The sequence below is a fragment of the Nematolebias whitei genome, chromosome 17, assembly GCF_014905685.2.
Source record: "Nematolebias whitei isolate Nwh7 chromosome 17, NemWhi1, whole genome shotgun sequence".
Classification (NCBI taxonomy): Eukaryota; Metazoa; Chordata; class Actinopteri; order Cyprinodontiformes; family Rivulidae; genus Nematolebias; species Nematolebias whitei.
This window is the reverse complement of record NC_056514.1, coordinates 5461862-5479549: the sequence shown is the minus strand read 5'-3', so window position 1 is coordinate 5479549 and position 17688 is coordinate 5461862. Positions and strand designations below refer to the sequence as shown.

At 45.4% G+C, this 17688-nt stretch overlaps 1 protein-coding gene and 1 non-coding gene across 2 annotated transcripts in view; one reads left to right on the top strand and one right to left on the bottom strand.

Moving 5' to 3' along the window:
* LOC119424102 (rho GTPase-activating protein 23) overlaps window positions 1–17688 on the bottom strand; it is a 188805-nt gene that overhangs the window by 100471 nt on the left and 70646 nt on the right. The window lies entirely within an intron of this gene.
* trnae-cuc lies at window positions 17354–17425 on the top strand. Its single transcript has one exon. It is a non-coding gene; the product is annotated as a tRNA-Glu (tRNA).

Below are 17688 nucleotides of genomic sequence, written 5' to 3'. Positions count from 1 at the left end.
AAAAGGTTGAATCATGTCATCTGGACTTCGTTTTTTTGTTAAAAAGATACGTTTCGCCCCTCATCCAAGAGGCTTCGTCAGTCTGAGGCCTGACTGACTGATGCTTTATCCTGAGACTTTTAAGAATAAAGTGTTTTTAATCATCAGTTTCATAGAAAATATGTTTCAATTGCAATTTTGACAAAATGGAAATTTTTGAGAATAAGCTAATTAAAAAATCAATACACCCCCCCCCCCCCCACACACACACACCACCACCATCAGCACGTCATAAAGGATATATATAGACAATTTTATAAAAAAACTCAGATTGTGATTTTTTTTGTGTAACCCAGTGCTTATTTTATAACCCAACTATGATGGAATTCAAATAATGGGGGGGGGGGGGGGGTGTCTGTAGGTCCTTTGTCCCAGTTGTCACACAGGCACATTTATTAACAAACAGCTATAACTCTACAAAACAAATGTCTAAAAATAAACTATTTACATATATTAGTTTATGTTTTATACATTTATTTACATATATTAAATAATAATGCTCTTCAGCTGAGGGCAGCTGTGGCTGAGTGGTTAGAGCAGTTGTCCTCCAATGGGAGAGTTGGGGGTTCGATTCCACCAGCAGTCACATGCTGAAGTGTCCCTGAGTGACGCACTGAACCCTCATTGCCTCTGATGTGTGTCCCATCGGTTTATGAATGTGAAAAAGCTCTGATTATTCTTTGTAGAGGTCTAGCAGAGTGTGTGAAAGGGTAAATGAGGACATAGATTGTGTAGTAAAGAGCTTTGAGTGTCTTGATAAGGTAGAAAGGAGCTATACAAGTACAGTCCATTCAGCTGCGCCACCTTCACGTTCATAAGCCTGTGTGAACTGCGATAAAGTGATCCTCCACTTGGAACAGTGAAGCTGCAACTGCAAGTGTTTTTTCAGCCTGCTTCCTTGAAACAAACCACGGCTCAGAGCTCATTTAGCCATGCTGAGCCTTATCAGAGAAACAAAGTGAGGTGGCGACATTAATAAATCAGCAGTTTATTATATCGCTAAAGACACGGTCCCAGTCTCAGCTGTGGAACAAGACAGCTAAAGCGTTAGCCGCTAAGAAACACAAGAGAGGTTAAATGAGTTCTGTTCCGTGGTTTGTTTCAAGGAAGGACGCTGAAAAAACTCTGGGAGCTGCAGCTTCACAGTTCATACTCCACTCTGCTGTTTAAATGGTGAAAAAGATTTGTAGTTCCAACCTTTCGTCTGGACTATTTTCAGCATTGTCTACAGAAATCATTTTTCTGCCCCTCATCTGACAATCTAAATCCAAACTAGCTGTGAAAGAACAGTCATTGTTTTGTTTCTCCTCAGCAGCAGCTGCTCTTCATATCTGTCGTGTTTTCTTGTTGTGCTAAACGTGTTCGCCCACCTCCTGCAGGAGCAGGAGCAGGAGCAGGAGCAGGAGGGGAGAGCGGCTGAGGGGCTGGCTTTGTGTTCAGTGAGGGAGAAGGAGGGGGGCCGAGTGGGAGAAAGAGACAGCAGGAGGATTTTCAAGTATAAAACAATATAGTTTTATATCGAGATAGTCTCAACTTATATCATAAAAAAGAAAAATATGGATATTTTTTAAATATCGAGATATCGCCCAGATCTACAACAAAACTATTTGTTCATATATTTTAAAAGCAGCAGCTCTAGTTTGTGTTTCGTAATAAACTTTTTATTAGGAAAAAGATAAAATAGACGAAAGAAGTCAGTCCTTTCACCTTTTCTTGCCTTTTTTCTACATTTAGAATGAAGAAGGACATCAAGAAAGATGAAGACTCCAAAGAGGACGAGTGGAATTTGAAGGAGAGACGTTTCCATTGTGGGGACGTTGGACACGTACGGAGAGACTGTCCCAAGTACCACCACCTCAAACAGAGGAACGCTGGGCCCCCAGGTAAGGCTTCAGTTTGATCAAAAGCTTAGAGAAGAAACTCGTTTCAGCTTCTAAGCACATTGTTCTGTCACTTGTTGGTGTTCAGAAACCCCTGAAACGAACCAAACATCATTTATTTTGACGTTGTTGATGATTATCAATATTTTTAAAAAACTGTGTTGCTATGTTGATGTTTGTTGACATGATACAATAAAACTTTATTTATAAAGCACTTTACAAACAACACCGTTGGCCAAAGTGCTGTAATGAAAGCATGGATTAAAATCTTTAAATGATGTCGTGTTTTCACCGTGGCCAGTTGTCTCAAGTGATTAAGCTGGACTTGATCACTGATTTAATCTGTGCATCTAGTTGAAAATCATCGTCCAGCCTCACACCCAGGTTAGTTGCTGTTTCAGTCAGATGTTTTGTTAAAGGAGCCAGATCAGCGTGGACTTTGGAACCATCACTGGGTTAAACAACAAGACTTCAGTCTTTTACTCAGTTCTGTGACATCTAAGCCTGTCACGATAACACATTTTGTTGGGTGATTAATTGTCTCAGAAATTATTGTGATAAACGATAATATTGTTTGAAATTTGACAATAATTAGTAATTATTGTTATTGGATAGTGAGGGAGCGAGCAGCGTGTCTCTTTAAGAAAAATGGGAGGGAGGCCCCTTGACGGGACATGGGCTGTCTCTCTTCAGTTCTCAAAATGGCGGCCACTCGGTGTGGTTTCAGCTCTTTAGCATAGCATTTTTAACACAAAGCTTTTAATAAAAAGTCAGTAAACAAGTTCTTGACTTATTTTTGCAGAGTAAAACAACTTTTTACACAAAAACACGGGTTTCAACTGTGAATTTTGGAGCTTCAACAAGACAAAGTTTTTTTTGCGAGTTCGACCTGTTAACTTAGCTCGTAGCTTAGCTCGTAGATTAGTTGCTTTTAATGATCCAAAAACGTGATTTTGGAAGGTTAAAATGGATTTTAAAGAGAAAGGGAGGGTCAGTGAGTTCTAGAATTGCAAATAGAATTGTATTTTATTTTATTTTAGAATTGAAATAGTGAGTTCTAGAATTGCGCCGCTCAAGGTGGCTGCATGTTGGAGCAGCTCTGTTACTTTCATTCTGAGATTTTGCTTTTGGAAACTTTAATTCCTGTTTTTCTGGATCTAAATCACATTTTTTGGATGATTGGTACTACCAGATGATGTGCAGCCGGAAGGATTTTTACTGAAACTTTTTTGGTTTTGGACATTTGTTATGATGCGTAACCATGGCAACAAGGCAGTTTTCTACAACAACAGCAGCTAAATAACATCTCAAAAGCTCAAATAATATCTCAACTATGGCCCCAACTCTCAAATGAGTTGAAAAGGATGTTCTGTGGACACATTCTCATCTACCTGCCAGTTGTGCTCGAGTGCCTGACCACTGAGATCCTGGAACTAGCAGGAAACACGGCTCATGGCAGCGGATGGACGGGATCGTCCCTCAGCACCTACAGATGGCTGTCCGCAGCAACGAGGAGCTCGGCAGACTTCTGGGAGGAGTGGCCATCGTGCTGGGAGGAGTTCTGCCAAGCATTCAAGCGGTCCTGCAGTCCAGGGGAACCGAGAGGCCAGCCAATTCTGGGTGGACGGATCGGAGGGCATCTGCAGCCAGTTTCTTAGGATCCACTGTGGGATGGACCTTTACAAGAGATCCTTCCTGTCTACAGTATCTATAACATCTCTTAATGAAATGAGGATAACGAGTTACAACAACAAAATAATTTCCCTCTGGGATAAATAAAGTATTATTGAATTGAATTGAATTGAATTGAATTGAATTGAAGAGCACCAGAGTTGAGTCTTTTGTCATCCAGTGTCTTCAGTATAAAGAGAGACACGAAGAAACGATAAAGCCGATAAATGAAAATCAGGTAGATAATTTTAATTTATTATAAGATTAAATGATTGTTTATCATGACAGGCCTAGTGACATCCATGACTTTTGCTGTACATTCCAGGAGTTGATTCATGGAGTACTCTTTATCTTGTTTTAATGCTGTGCTTCTCAATTATTTTCTGATGTGCCCCCCCCAGAAAGAAGTAAACATTTCGCCCCCCCCCCCAACTCTCCACCGCGACTGTAAATAGTATGTCTATAAAATTGTTACAAGTACGCCTCTGCCTAACATTGTGTCCTTATTAACATTAAAGAAAAAAGAATATAGATCAACTTACAACAAAGAATAACTTTATTAACATTGTTTTCTTAGTAACAGAAACAACTTACAGTGCAACAATTTGCCTAAAAAAAATCATTTTTTAAACTGTAAACATTTATGACCATTTGATACTGAAAACTAAAATTAAATATAATCAATAAATAATAAATTCAAATTGATCAGCAACATTTTAACTCAGGAGTGTTATATAAAACACTTTGACCTACAAAACAAAAATGAATAAAACAATTTATGCTGATTTTTTTACAAAGTAAATCAAAATGAGGAAGTCAGGATCAATGAGCACACTCATTGATAAAACAAACAACAAAAAAATGTCAACATGAAAGAGGAAAGAGGGGACAGGTAACCCTCTCGCTTTGAGTTTACTCTTTGTCACCTGCTTGCTGTGGGTGACAAACGTCCAGATCATCAAAACACAGCAGCTTAACTGAGGAAGTGAATTTATTTTGTTAGCAAATAATAAAGTTCTAACATTATTAAACATTACTTCTATAAATTGTGCTTTGACAAACTTATCAATAGAACGTTGGTTACGTACTGTAACCCCAGATTCTATGAGTATAGGCGTAGCCCTTTAAGGCTGTCGCTGGTGGGTTTTATCCCGTCATGCAAAGCATCGCACTGAAAAATTTAGTCCACGCCCACCTGCTGTGTGGGCCCCACCCGATCCGTATAAATTACGTTAAGAGCGGGTAATCGGCTCCCAAATAGCTTTTTCTTCAGCCATTTAGGAGCCAGTGAGGCCCGACGCTTAAAAGGCTACGCCTATACTCATAGAATCTGGGGTTACAGTACGTAACCAACGTTCTATGTCGTATAGGCTTCACCCTTTAAGAGCTGTCGCTTAGTGGGTTAAGGGTGAAGCAGATGTGGTCCTCGTCTCACTGGGTCCATTCGAACACCATATGAAGGGCAGCTTGCCCAAAAACGTCTTGTCACTCAGCTCCACATGTGCGTAATTACGCGTTGCGTAGTTACGCGCTCCATGCACTGACGTGCACTGCGTAGTTTATGCGTCCGAATGCATGAATGCCCCGGAAAGATTTTCAACGGGAAAAAGGAGAGGCTGAAAAAGACCGTGAACAGAGCAGATTCACGGTTCTTCAATATGAACAGATTAATAATAAATGAACTGATTATTAATCAAATAAACTGATTGTTGACAGAAGTCATGAACTGATTAATAACCATAGAACAAGAACAACAGTCATAACCTGTGACTGATAAGAACATCTCACACTGTAAATGCATGCAGTCAGCTGTGAGATTAAACAAGATTCCATGAAACAACAATATTCATTCGGTTAAGGCACTAAGGACAGAATGCGTCATGGAACAAGCCGACACATCACGTAAATAGAAGCGAATAAATGAACAGGGCGTTGACCACGCGGCCGCAGTGCAAATATCCTACATTGTCATAACATTATGCAGAGCAGTCGAAGATGCAATACCTCTGGTCGAGTGCACCCTGAGGTTGTCAGTAGGCTCTAAATCTGATGCTCTGTAGGCTTCAGAAATGGCCTCACACAGCCAGTGTGACAGGCGCTGGATGGATAACGGGCGACCTGCAGATGCATCTCTATAATGCACAAACAAATGTTGAGTCTGACGCAGTGCGGCCGTGCATGTTACGTAACATGTCAACACACGCACAGGACAGAGAAGATGGAAAGGTGCTTCTTCTTCTGATTTGTGGGGAGGAGGGAAAAATTCCTCCAACAATATCGCTCTTGATTTAAATGAGCTTGTGATGTTTTTAGGCATAAACGCTAGATTAGGCCTCAGATCAGCTGAGCTGCCGTCAGCCTGAATTCTGAGACATGACGGAGAGACAGAGAGGGCAGATAAATCACTCACCCTCTTAGCGGATGTTAAAGCCAACAGCAGGGCTGTTTTAAGAGACAAGAATTTAATCGGAACCTGATCTAGTGGCTCGAATGGAGCTTTGATCAGGGCTCACAGAACCAGCATTAAATCCCACTGTGGAGCAAGTGGGCATGAAACAGGCCTGCGTCTCTGTACACCTTTTAAAAAACGCTTCATCAGCGGATGACTAAAAGCTGTTCTGTCCCTGAAACCTTCGTGACAAGAAGAGATGGCTGCAGCGTACGTTTTAATCGTGCTGAACGTCAGATTTCTGTCTATCAGCTGCTGCAGAAAGGACAGCACGCCATCTAGTGGACATGAGATGGCCTCTACACCTTTCTCTGTACACCAGCGCTGAAAAACTGTCCACTTTGATGTGTACAGTGCTGTGGTGGAGGCAGCACATGAATCCTGGATCGTGCGCACTACATCTTGGGAGACCCATCCTCTCTAAAACGGATCTGCTCAGCGCCCAGACCCAAAGCTGCTGGCCTATTTCTGGGTAACTCCTGATCGCTCCTCCCGCCTGGGGGAGAGCATCCTCCCTCCACGGCAGTTTCCACGGGCGCCCCGATAACAGGCGTCATAGAATTGGGAACCATGGGGCGTTCACACGCTCGGGAGCCACCAGGAGGACTGTCAGTCCCTCCTCCTGAACTCGGTTTAGAAACCGTGATATCAGAGGGAGTGGGGGAAATGCAAAAAGAAGCATTTTGGGCCACGGGCTGTGAGCAAACGCGTCCACCCCTAGCGGTGGTTCGTCCCACGGGCTCAGTGAGAACCATAGTTGATACTGAGCGTTCTCTCGTGTGGCAAACAGGTCCATGGCCGCTTTGCCAAATTCCTGCCGCATCTGAGCCATCAGCTCGGCATAGAGGCTCCAGTCCCCGTGACGCGGACCGCCCCTGGACATCACATCCGCCCCTCTGTTCAGAACACCGGGGATGTACACTGCTCTGATGGAGAGCAGATTTTGGTGTGCCTAACACAGCAGCCATCTCGCAACGTGTAACATTTGGGCTGAGCGCACACCCCCCTGCCGGTTTATGTATGCTACAGTCACCTTGTTGTCTGTGTGAATCAGAACATGTTGATTCTGCAGCACAGAGGCAAAGTGATGAATCACATTCAAAACCGTGTGGCATTCCAAAACATTTATATGAGCTGCTGTGTGGGGTGGCCACACCACAGCATCCAGCTGCAAACTGTAGCGTGTATCCCCTGCTGATAAGACGGTTCATCCATCTGTCTAGAGCGCACACTCGCTGGCACTCCGCGTAACGTTTGGGGAGCGGGCACGCGTTTTTGTGCTGCGTCTTGTTTTTTACGGACGCCAACCAATTTACAGCCTCTACCGCTGTCATGTGCTGCAAAGGCATACTCCGAGTGACCCAAAGTGAGGCTTTCTCGAAAGGGCCCTGAAGGCACCTCTGTGCCACGCTCAGGCTGCAGGCTCACATCTGCGCTGATGTGAGCTGGCGTGTGCTGAGGGGAGGCACGCACGCCCGTGGCCATGTGGTGCTGCTTCGAAAAAGGCTGCCACCACCGCGGGGGCGCGCGTTTGTCACCACTGCGGTTAGAGGGGGCAGCGCACAGCTTGGGCTGAGAGCGAGGTTTCTCACTGGACTCGGTCTGCTGAAAACATTCACTTTTGGCTGCTGTGTCACACACGCATTTTGTGTGTTTTCTCGAGCTGCAGTGATTTTTAAAAACCTGTTTGGAGGACACCGGCTCGTTTTGTGTGGAGGATGTGTGAGGAGAAGCCGCTGTGAGATCATTCAAACTGACAGTCAGGCTGAAATCAGACACTTTAATTTCTTAATGATGTTTACATTTTAAAACTCGAACCATCATTGTGCACACGCACATCCTCCACAAGGAGTCATTTTTTGAATCTTCTCCCCTGTGGGCCCTGCGGCTGGTTGTTCCAGAGCGGCGCCTGTTGGCGGTCTCCGCTGGTTGCCGGGATGAGGAGGGCTGTTCTCTGATGGGAGGGGCTGGCGGCGGGGCTGGCGGCAGAGCGGCGCAAAAAGACGTTGCTTCAGCTGTGGAACGTCTCTGCTGCTGTCTTTGGCCACGGCGCTCTCTCTGGCGGGCGGGGGGGCGAGAGGAGGAATGCGGCTTAATCAGATGGCGCACGGCCTCCGACACCTCCTCCGACTTCTTCGAGTTCTCGAGCATGGCCTTGAAATTGGCTCAGAACAGCGCGTCCATCGTGATGGGGCCCTCCAGCAAGTCTTTCTGCAGCTTCTCCGGCAGGGAGGGGGAGAGACGGAGCCAGGTAGTCCACCTGGATCATTGTCATCCAATCTGCGATGCGAGACAGGCAGACAGCAGAAGAGGCGCACAGATAACGTCAGATGCCTTGTAGAGGGAGTTCTTCGTCTCCTCAGGTAGGTCTGTTCCCTCCAGCCTCTTTGAAATGCTGTACGCCAGCAGCGCAACATTATTATTTGCTGCAGCCGCCTGGAATGCACACTGGTGAGCTCGGTTGGAGAGCGACGTCACCGTCTGTTCATGCTTCCCCGGAGGCACAGGACGCTGGTCCAACCTGGACATCTTTGCTCCGAGAGCCTCCACCAGGCTCCAGGGGGTGCATCGAGGGAAAACTCCGCTCAGTAAACCCCTCCACTCTGGTGATGGGCGCAAATGTGGAAACTGGCGCTCTCAGTCTACCAGGTCTGGCTGCTTCCTCGTTCCAGTAGGACGTCACTGCTGGGAAATAAGGCCAGATGGGGTCAGGGCGGCGAGCTGGGGTGGAGCCCAACCTTCCCACTAGATCATCCGATCTGGGCAGGGGGAGGAGAGGGACGGAAAGTCCCTTTGTGTCAGCCGCCTCCTGAATTTTTGCAGGGCAGCTCCGAGAGGAGGGCACCGATGGCTGGGAGCGGTGTGGTTGCTGATGCGGAAAGGCCCGGGGGAGGAGGAGAATCCGCTCGGCCCCCCTCGTTCCAACACTATGCTCTCCAGGATGGAGTGAGCAGCGGGGCTGCTGCTGACGTCGCCTGTCCTGGAGGAACCATCCGATTCGTTCCGAGAGTCGGCGTTGAAAAAGTCGATGGCGTCGTCCAGCGAACAGTCCCCCGCTACGGAGAGGCACTCTTCGACGTTAGCCTTGAACAAGTCTGCTCACCTCTGCCTCTCCTCTGGGGGGAGGAGGTCACAGAGGTGGCAGGAGTTGGTGAGGTCGGCATGGCGGGAGCCCAGGCATCCTTGGCAGATGTCGTGCCGTTCAAAACTCAGCATGTAGCCGGTCTTGTAGGACGGACACAGGCAGATGACGTTGGTGCTGGACATCGTGTTGTTGAAGCTCAGTGCTATACGCTTGCTGAAGAAAAATGGGAGCCGATTACCCGCTCTTAACGTAATTTATATGGACTGGGTGGGGCCCACACAACAGGTGGGCGTGGACTAAATTTTTCAGTGCGATACTTTGCATGACAGGATAAACCCACCAGCGACAGCTTTAAAGGGGGAAGCCTATACGAAATAGAACCAAAACATTTTGTCAACGTGAAAGAGGAAAGAGAGAACAGGTAACCCTCTCGCTTTGAGTTTACTCTTCGTCACCTGCGGTGACAAGCATCCAGATCATCAAAACACAGCAGCTTAACTGAGGTGGTGAATTTATTTTGTTAGCAAAGAATAGAGTCCAACATTCATTAAACATTACTTCTATAAATTGTGCTTTGACAAACTTATCTATAAAACTAAAACATTTTGTCAATGCGAAAGAGGACAGAGTGGGCAGGTGTTGCTCTCGCTTGAGTTTACTCTTTGTTGCATGCGCGCTGTGGGGGACGTCCAAAGCGCATGGACATAAAAACAGCAGCAGAGGACGGAGGAGGTGACGGTCAGGGTTTATTTATCATGTCAGCAGCAGAGGGCAGAGACACGGTACATGCATGGCTCCAAAACGACAAGGAAGCCCTATTTGTTCATAACTTTATTATTAGGAACGCACGCGACAAAATGAGAATGGTGAAAAAAAAAAAAAAAAAAACTCCCCTGGGGTAAAAACACATTTTTCCTAGGGTCACATGTGCCCCCTCGCCCCCCGCATTGCCCCCCCCCCCCCACACACACACAGGGGGGCACGCCTCACTATTTGAGAAGGACCGTTTTAATGGAACATAAACCTGCTGTCATCAGCATAAAGTGATTTCATCAGTTAAAGACCTGGAGGAACTGAACAGCTTGTGTTTTGTTTTGGATCAGCTTCTCACATGGTTCAGGCTGTGGCAAGCTCCCAGTTGATTCTGATCCCTCAGAGTGCCGCAGATGGTCCCGGAAGGACCAGACAGCTTTCTGAACGTGTGAGTTCAGCAGCTGAACTGTACCGTCTCGATTGAGCAGAAAATCTGATTTTATTTGTTCAACTCTGATTTTTCTTCTCGTTGACAGTCCAACAGTCTGCAGACTCCACCTTACTCCCCGCAGCTCGCCACTGTCCCACAAAGCTCCCCCGTCTTCAGGTTCCCCTCAGCTCTCCCACATTAAGACAAGTTCTGTTCTGCAGAAGATGACCCCCCAATCACAGGGCCCCCTGTCTCTCTTTAGTTTTCCCACCTCCCATTCGTGCCAGTATCATCCAGGTGCTCTCACTGTCCTGGGGCTTCTTCCTTCCCACCAGTCTCACCAGTCCTTGGGTCAGCGCCCTCACCCAGTCCACATGTCCTCCACCTTCTGGCCAATCCACGGCCCGGTCCTCACGTCGTCCTCTGCCACCGTCCCCTCCCCGCCCGGCCTGAAGTTCGCCCTGTGTTCAGTGTCAGGGAACGGGAGTCCCGGGGGCTCCGGGGAAAACTCCGGCTCCATGAACCTGAACGACCCGAGCATCATCTTCAAGAAGCTGGCAGCGAGACAGCTGGGCGTGAGGGGGCTGGGGAGGGAGGGACACTGGCACAACCATCTGGCACAACCAGGGCCACTCATGAGCAACGGCACTGTGGTGAAGTCAGGTATTGACCGGGGAGGGTTCAGTCTGTCTGTGGGGGAGGGGGCTTTGTCTCACCCAGCTGCATCTTTAAAGAACTTCACACAAACTTCACGTTTTATTTTTCTGCGTCTGAATTTAAACAGTTTCCGGTTTTTCAACGTGTTTTATGGCTGCTGTTAAATCAAAACATTTAGCTCTCGCAGGAGGTGGTGGTTGTAACTTTAGCTTGTGTTCTTTTCATCTTATGATAAATTTAGCTATCTATTTTTAGCTACTTTTCGCTAACATTTTGCTACTTTTGTCTTTAAGCTATCCTTTTCCTGCTTTTAGCTACCGTTCTGCTACATTTTACTTTTAGCCAGCCCTTTGCTACTTTACACTTTTTTTCCTCCCAGGCTCTGATTGAGGTGGCATCTTCTGTTTTGTCCTCCCCCATTTTTCCTTCCTCCTGCTCTGCTCTCTGTCTGTCTGAAGCGCCTGGGTCTCATCTCCCGAACATAAATTAAGAAGATTTTGGATTTGGTATTGTGAGCGTTCAACTCTATTGATAAGATTTTTACATCAAATCGACAAGGTACTGGAGAACCGGCGTGTCCAGCTGAGACTCACGCTGTGGGGTGCCTCATGGATTCATGGGGAGTGTGGCAGATGATGTGTCTCTCAGTCCTGTCTCAGGAGGATGTTGAAGACGTTTACATATTTGGAATTATGATAGCAGGGACTCTGCTTTTTGGCATCGGCGAGGCTCTGTTTTATCAACTTTTGAAGAAGACGGCGTGAGCAGTTTCGGCCATGGAAAAGCTTCCAAGTCAGTGTGAAGGTTTGGTCCTCGCTGTGGGAACTTTAAATCATCTGGTTTACGAGCTTAACCATAAGGTGGAGGTGATTGAGAATCGCAGGCCACCTGCGGCTTCTGGGACTCATCAGCGTGGTGGGTTCGACCTTGAAGGAGATTCATAGCATGGATCAGTGGAATGGAATCCCACAATTAGGACATTTTCAGAACCAGAATGCCCAGATGGACTCAAGGCTGAAGAAAAAAGTAATCTGTCTGCCTGAAGAAAAATAAGAATCAAGCTTATCTAAATCTGACTCCCGACAGCCTCGGAGACAGGCCGACTATCAATTTCACAAAAGCTTCATCTATCGCACACCCCCGAGAACTTTCTGTGCAAGCTTATCAGAACTACTGGCTGGAGCAACATCTTGAGAAACTGTGGCTGATCTGAAAAAACGCTCATGGACAAATCTCAACACCTCGATGTCAAATGCAAATGTAATCATGTTTTAATTGAGCTGCTGGTAGAGTTTTTTTGATGTCTCAAATCGTGTCCTGATAGACAAGATGTGAAAGATCTTGTTTTGTAATACCACTATCTACCCTCATGTTTCTACTCCTTTTCATATCTAAGATTATTATCTGAAAAGGATAAAATGGCCGCGCTTTCTACAATTGCAGCTTCGTGCACTCCGCCCATCTTTCGGACGACTGTACGTACATATTCGCGTTGTACCTCGGTGCAATTCCAATAAAGTTTATTCTGATTCTGATTAACTAGATATTTGCTTTTAGCTGGGCTTTTCCTAATTTAAGCTTTTAGACAGTCTTTTGCTGCTTTTAACTCCTAGCTAAGCTTTTGATTTAGTTTTTAGTTTGTGTTATATTTGACTACTTTTAGCTTTTAGTTATTGTTCTCCTATTTTTAGCTACTACTTTGAGCTTTTAGTCATATATTTTTTCCACATATGGAATTTAGCTAGGTTTTTGCTCCTTTTAGCTACCACATTTCTATTTTTGTCTTTCAGCCCAATTTTTATTACAATTAGCTTTTGGCTACTGTTCTACTACTTTTAGCTCTTAACCAGCCTTTTGCTTCATTAGCTAGCTTTTAGATATTTTAAGCTTTACTTAGCATTTTGTAATTTTTAGCTGTTAGATCTTTTTACTACTTTTAGCTTCTAGGTAGCCTTTTGCTTCTTATTGCTTTTAGCAGGATTTTAATTTTTTGATTATGTTAAATCACATCAGCTGAACTCTGATCCATCTTGTCAGTCTGAGTAATGTTGGGTTCTGGTTCCACAGAGTCCGGTCACCAGGCCCAGATGGAAGCTCTGAGCCAGGACTTGCGGTTACGGGAGCACAACAAACGCCCGCAGTACACCCTGTCTCCATCGTGGCCCTACAGGATGCCCCAGAGCTTCATGCAGCAGGGCAACGGGGACTTCCAGCCAGGCAAGACCTTCGTGACCCAAGGTCAGGCTGGACGAACTGGACACCAGAACGGTTCTCCTGAGCAAAGTCCTGATCCTTCTGGTACTCTTTACAGGTTCTGTGGTGCACCCAAACCCAAACTTCCCTCTGGTTCCTCATGTCCGCCATCCAGTCAACCTAAACTTCATCCAACAGAAGAACTAATCTTTTTTAATTTGCTTTACGATCAGTAAAATGACATCACATGGACAAAATATATTTTTAATGAATTTTATCTTTCTTGTACAGATATTATTTTATTTTATTTTATTTGGTCTCATTGCATTGATTTGGGGCAGCACAGTGGCACAACTGGTAGAGCTGCTGCCTCTCAGCGAGCAGGTCCCTGGTTCAAATCCCAGACCGGGTGCCTTTTTTGGTGGAGTTTGCATGTTCTCTCCGTGCATGCGTGGGTTTTCTCCGGGTACTCCGGTTTCCTCCCACAGACCAAAAACATGCATGTTAGGCTGATTGGTAACTCTGAATTGTCTCTAGGTGAGTGAGAGAGTGAATGGTTGTTGTCTCGTTTGTCTCTGTGATGGACTGGAGACCTGTCCAGGGTGCACCCCGCCCCTCGCACAGTGACTGCTGGACATGGGCACTAGCAACTCCCGTGACCCAAAATGGAAGAAGTGGGTATAAGATAATGGATGGATGCATTGATTTGTGATACAAATGTTAAATATTTTATTACCCCTGTTTTTGAGGGGGTCCAAAAAAGTTTTTTTTATTTTCTGTGTAAAGTAAAGAAGGAAAACCAAAAAAAGTAAGGCTTTAATTTTATTAGCTGTGTTTGCGCTTTGCTCGCTGACAGTTGAAGTTTGAGCTTTGAGTAGATGTTTGTTTTAAAAACAATCTAACGTGTCGCTTCAAGTCCAGCATGTAGTTCCAAAAGCAGAGATGGCAAAAAAGAACAAAAATATGAAGAAAACAAAAACAACTTTGTTGTGTTGCAATTTATTTAAGTGCTTGATTCAGTCTTTTTTATTTATTAATTTTTTTTCTGATTTAAAAACTGTTCTTTTTAATTCAATAGAAACGTTTTTCAGGATTATATAATAATTTGCGTTGAAGTTCTGAGTGCAGGACCCAGAGATGGTGCTGTCAAACAGGTCCAAGTCCGTCAGAACCGCTGGAGGAACCAGAGGTGAAACCTCTGAGCCAAGTCGGGCCAATGGTTCTGAGATGGAAGATCAAGCCGCAGCCTTCCACACATGGTTATCTGTAATCTCTGACTATTAATCTTTTAACACAGGAACCCAAAATTGCAGCTGGAGACCTGCTGGCTCAAGGATGATCCCTATTGTCTCAAGGTCACAGGGTCAAAGGTCAAGGTTCCGGGTGATCCCTTTGTTAAAACCTTTTCTCTGCTCTATACATCAAAGTAACATATAAATGTCAAACTCATTGTCCCATAGATTAGCCCCGTCTGTCCATCTGTAAGACAGTCCACAGTAAGTTGCCCTGTGTCCATCACTAAGACTGTCCACATAACTTGTCCCTGTCTGTCCATATGTAAGACAGTCCACAGTAAGTTGTCCTGTCTGTCCATCACTAAGGGTGCATTCACACCAGCCCTGTTTAGTCCACTTTAATCGAACTCTAGCTCATTTTCCTAGAAAGTCCGGTTCGTTTAGGGAGGTGTGAACGCGCCATCGAACTCTGTCACGGAACAAAAATGCGAACTCTGGCCCGGGCTAAAACCTAGGTCTCGGTCCGGTAGAAGCGAACTCCAGCACGGTTCGAGTACAGTGTGAATGCAAACAGACCGAGCCCCGCTCCACAGGGTAAACAAACACGCATTTCTCTGACCTCATATGGAGCCGTCAGCTGTCTTGTGTGAAAACCAATATTCTCCATGGTCTTCTGTCTCATCTTCTGCTCATAATAAGTCCATTTTTGAAAAATGACAAAATATAACTCCTAAAACTGCTAAAACTTGATGCCACTTCGTTTTTATTTTTATTTACAGAAGAAGAAGAAGAAGTGTCTTCAGAGGTTTTTGTGTTGTTTCTTTCAGTAGTTCTTGGTGCAGCGCCCCCACAGGCGAGCAGGGGAACAGGTTGGTTCAACAGGTTGACTCGACTGCACAGTGCAGTGTGAATGCAAACGCACCAGCTCAAATGTAAACAAAAGGTCATGAATATTGGTCCCGAACCGAACAGAGTCTACCGGACTATCTGGTGTGAAAACGACCTAAGACAGTCTACCAAAGTTGTCCTGTCTGTCCATCACTAAGACAGTCCACCGAAGTTGTCCTGTCTGTCTATCACTAACGCTGTCTACAGGAAGTTGTCCTGTCTGGCCATCACAAAGACAGTCCACAGTAAGTTGTCTGCTATCTAAAAACTGAAAAAATTTACAACGAAATTAACAGCATATCGATTTTTTTTTTTTGCGTATCGAGTCACTGTTTATTAATCTCTGAATTTCACGCGCACATCTGACGTTATGCATTTCGATGAGGACAGTCAAAGTCTCAAAATTTGATGCGCACATCTTATGATGACATCAGATGATATCTGACGATGACGTATCAAAGGACAGCGTTGCGTCAGTTAAACTGGTATATATAGGGGGTGCGGTGTTTAGTAAAATATAATTTTCTGAACGTCAGTTTTGAGTTGAACACGCATCAGAGAAGTCTGTAATTGTTCACTTTTCACTCACGGTAGGAGAAATGGAAGTGCCAGGATCCTTTCTGCAAGCTGTTGGTGATGTAGTAACCAAGGACCCGCTGCGTTTCTTCACGGTGGCCACGACGCTGAGAGTTTTGTCAAAAGTCAGTGCAATCAGTAAGTACACCACTCCCACAGAAGAAAGCTCATTCTTCCTGGATTATCTGGTTTCTACAACTATGGATGGACTTATCGTGCCTGAGAAGTTCCACTCGGACAAGAAACAGTCCAGAAAAGCATCAAAAAGGCGGTTTGGGATCTGCAAGATATCTGCTCTGCCCGAGAGCTGAGAGACATGGTCCTTAAACTGGATTTGAATGTCGGCGCTAAGATTATTTAAGTTTTATGTAAACTCATCAAAAAACTTCTGAAAACCTTTGAGAAATGAGTGAAAATCCTTCAGAAGTCTTCATCTGTGGGGATTCTTCTCTTTGGAGTGGCATTAGTCGCAGGACTTGTGTTTGTACTGCTGATGTTAGCGTGAATGTTTTGATCCAAACTCCAGGGGAAACTTGGCGGAAAAAAAACAACACATCAGTGGGTTTTTTTTAGCTCAGTTTCCCACTAGTTTCTCAATCCACCGACCAGCCCATTTGTCTTACCCTGTTTACAGTACAGGATGATGGGGAGCCATTTCCTGACTGCCCAGTGGCAGGTTTTACCTGGGTTACAGTGCAGGATGACAGGGAGCCATTTCCTGACTGACTGGGTCATGGTGGAACAGGTGGTTCAACCACCAGCATTCATGCAGGCAGGTCTTACCTGGGTTACAGTGCAGGATGATGGGGAGCCGGTTCCTGACTGCCCGAAAACTGGTCTTACTGGGTAACAGTGCAGGATGACGGGGAGCCATTTCCTGACTGACCGGTGGCAGGTCTTACCCGGTTTAAGGTGCAGGATGACGGGGAGCCGTTTCCTGACTGACCGGGTCATGATAGAGCAGGTGGCTCAACCACCAGCATTCACGGTGACAGGTCTTACCCAGGTTACAGTGCAGGATGATGGGGAGCCATTTCCTGATTGCCCTGTGGCAGATCTTACCTGGTTTAAGGTGCAGGATGATGGGGAGTCATTTCCTGACTGACCGGGTCATGGTGGAGCAGGTGGTTAAACCACCAGCTTTCTTGCTGGCAGGTCTTACCCGTGTTACAGGGTGACAGTGAGCCATTTCCTGACTGCCCAAAGACAGGTCTTACTCAGGTTACAGTGCAGGATGACGGGGAGCCGTTTCCTGACTGCCCGAAGACAGGTCTTACCTGGCTTAAGGTGCAGGATGATTAGGAGCCATTTCCTGACTGACCAGGTCATGGTGGTGCAGGTGGTTCAACCACCAGCATTCACGCCACCACTTTGCTCATGAAGTCTCACACGCTACAGTCTCACTGACTAGAGAACATGTAAACTTCAGTGAGGTGGTACGTCTCTCAGCCATGGGTTTTTCTCCGAGTGCTTTGGTTTTATCCCACAACAAAATAATCCCTGGTGGTCTAGTGGTTAGGATTCGGCACTCTCGCTGCCAAGGCCTGGGTTCGATTCCTAGTCAGGGAAAAAAATATTTGTAGTGGACCAAGATGGAGTAAAGAAACAAACTACCAGAGGAAGCTTAAAGAACTGATATGAATATTTTTAAAATGTAGAATTAGCTGAAAAAGCTAAAATTAGAATCAAGAGCTAAATAGCTGAAAGAGCACAAAAACCTGAAAATAGCAGAAAAAAATTTGAAGAGCATAACAACCTGAAATTAGCATAAAGATGTTAATTAAGCTGCAAGTAATAGAAATGAATATATATATATATATATCTATATATGT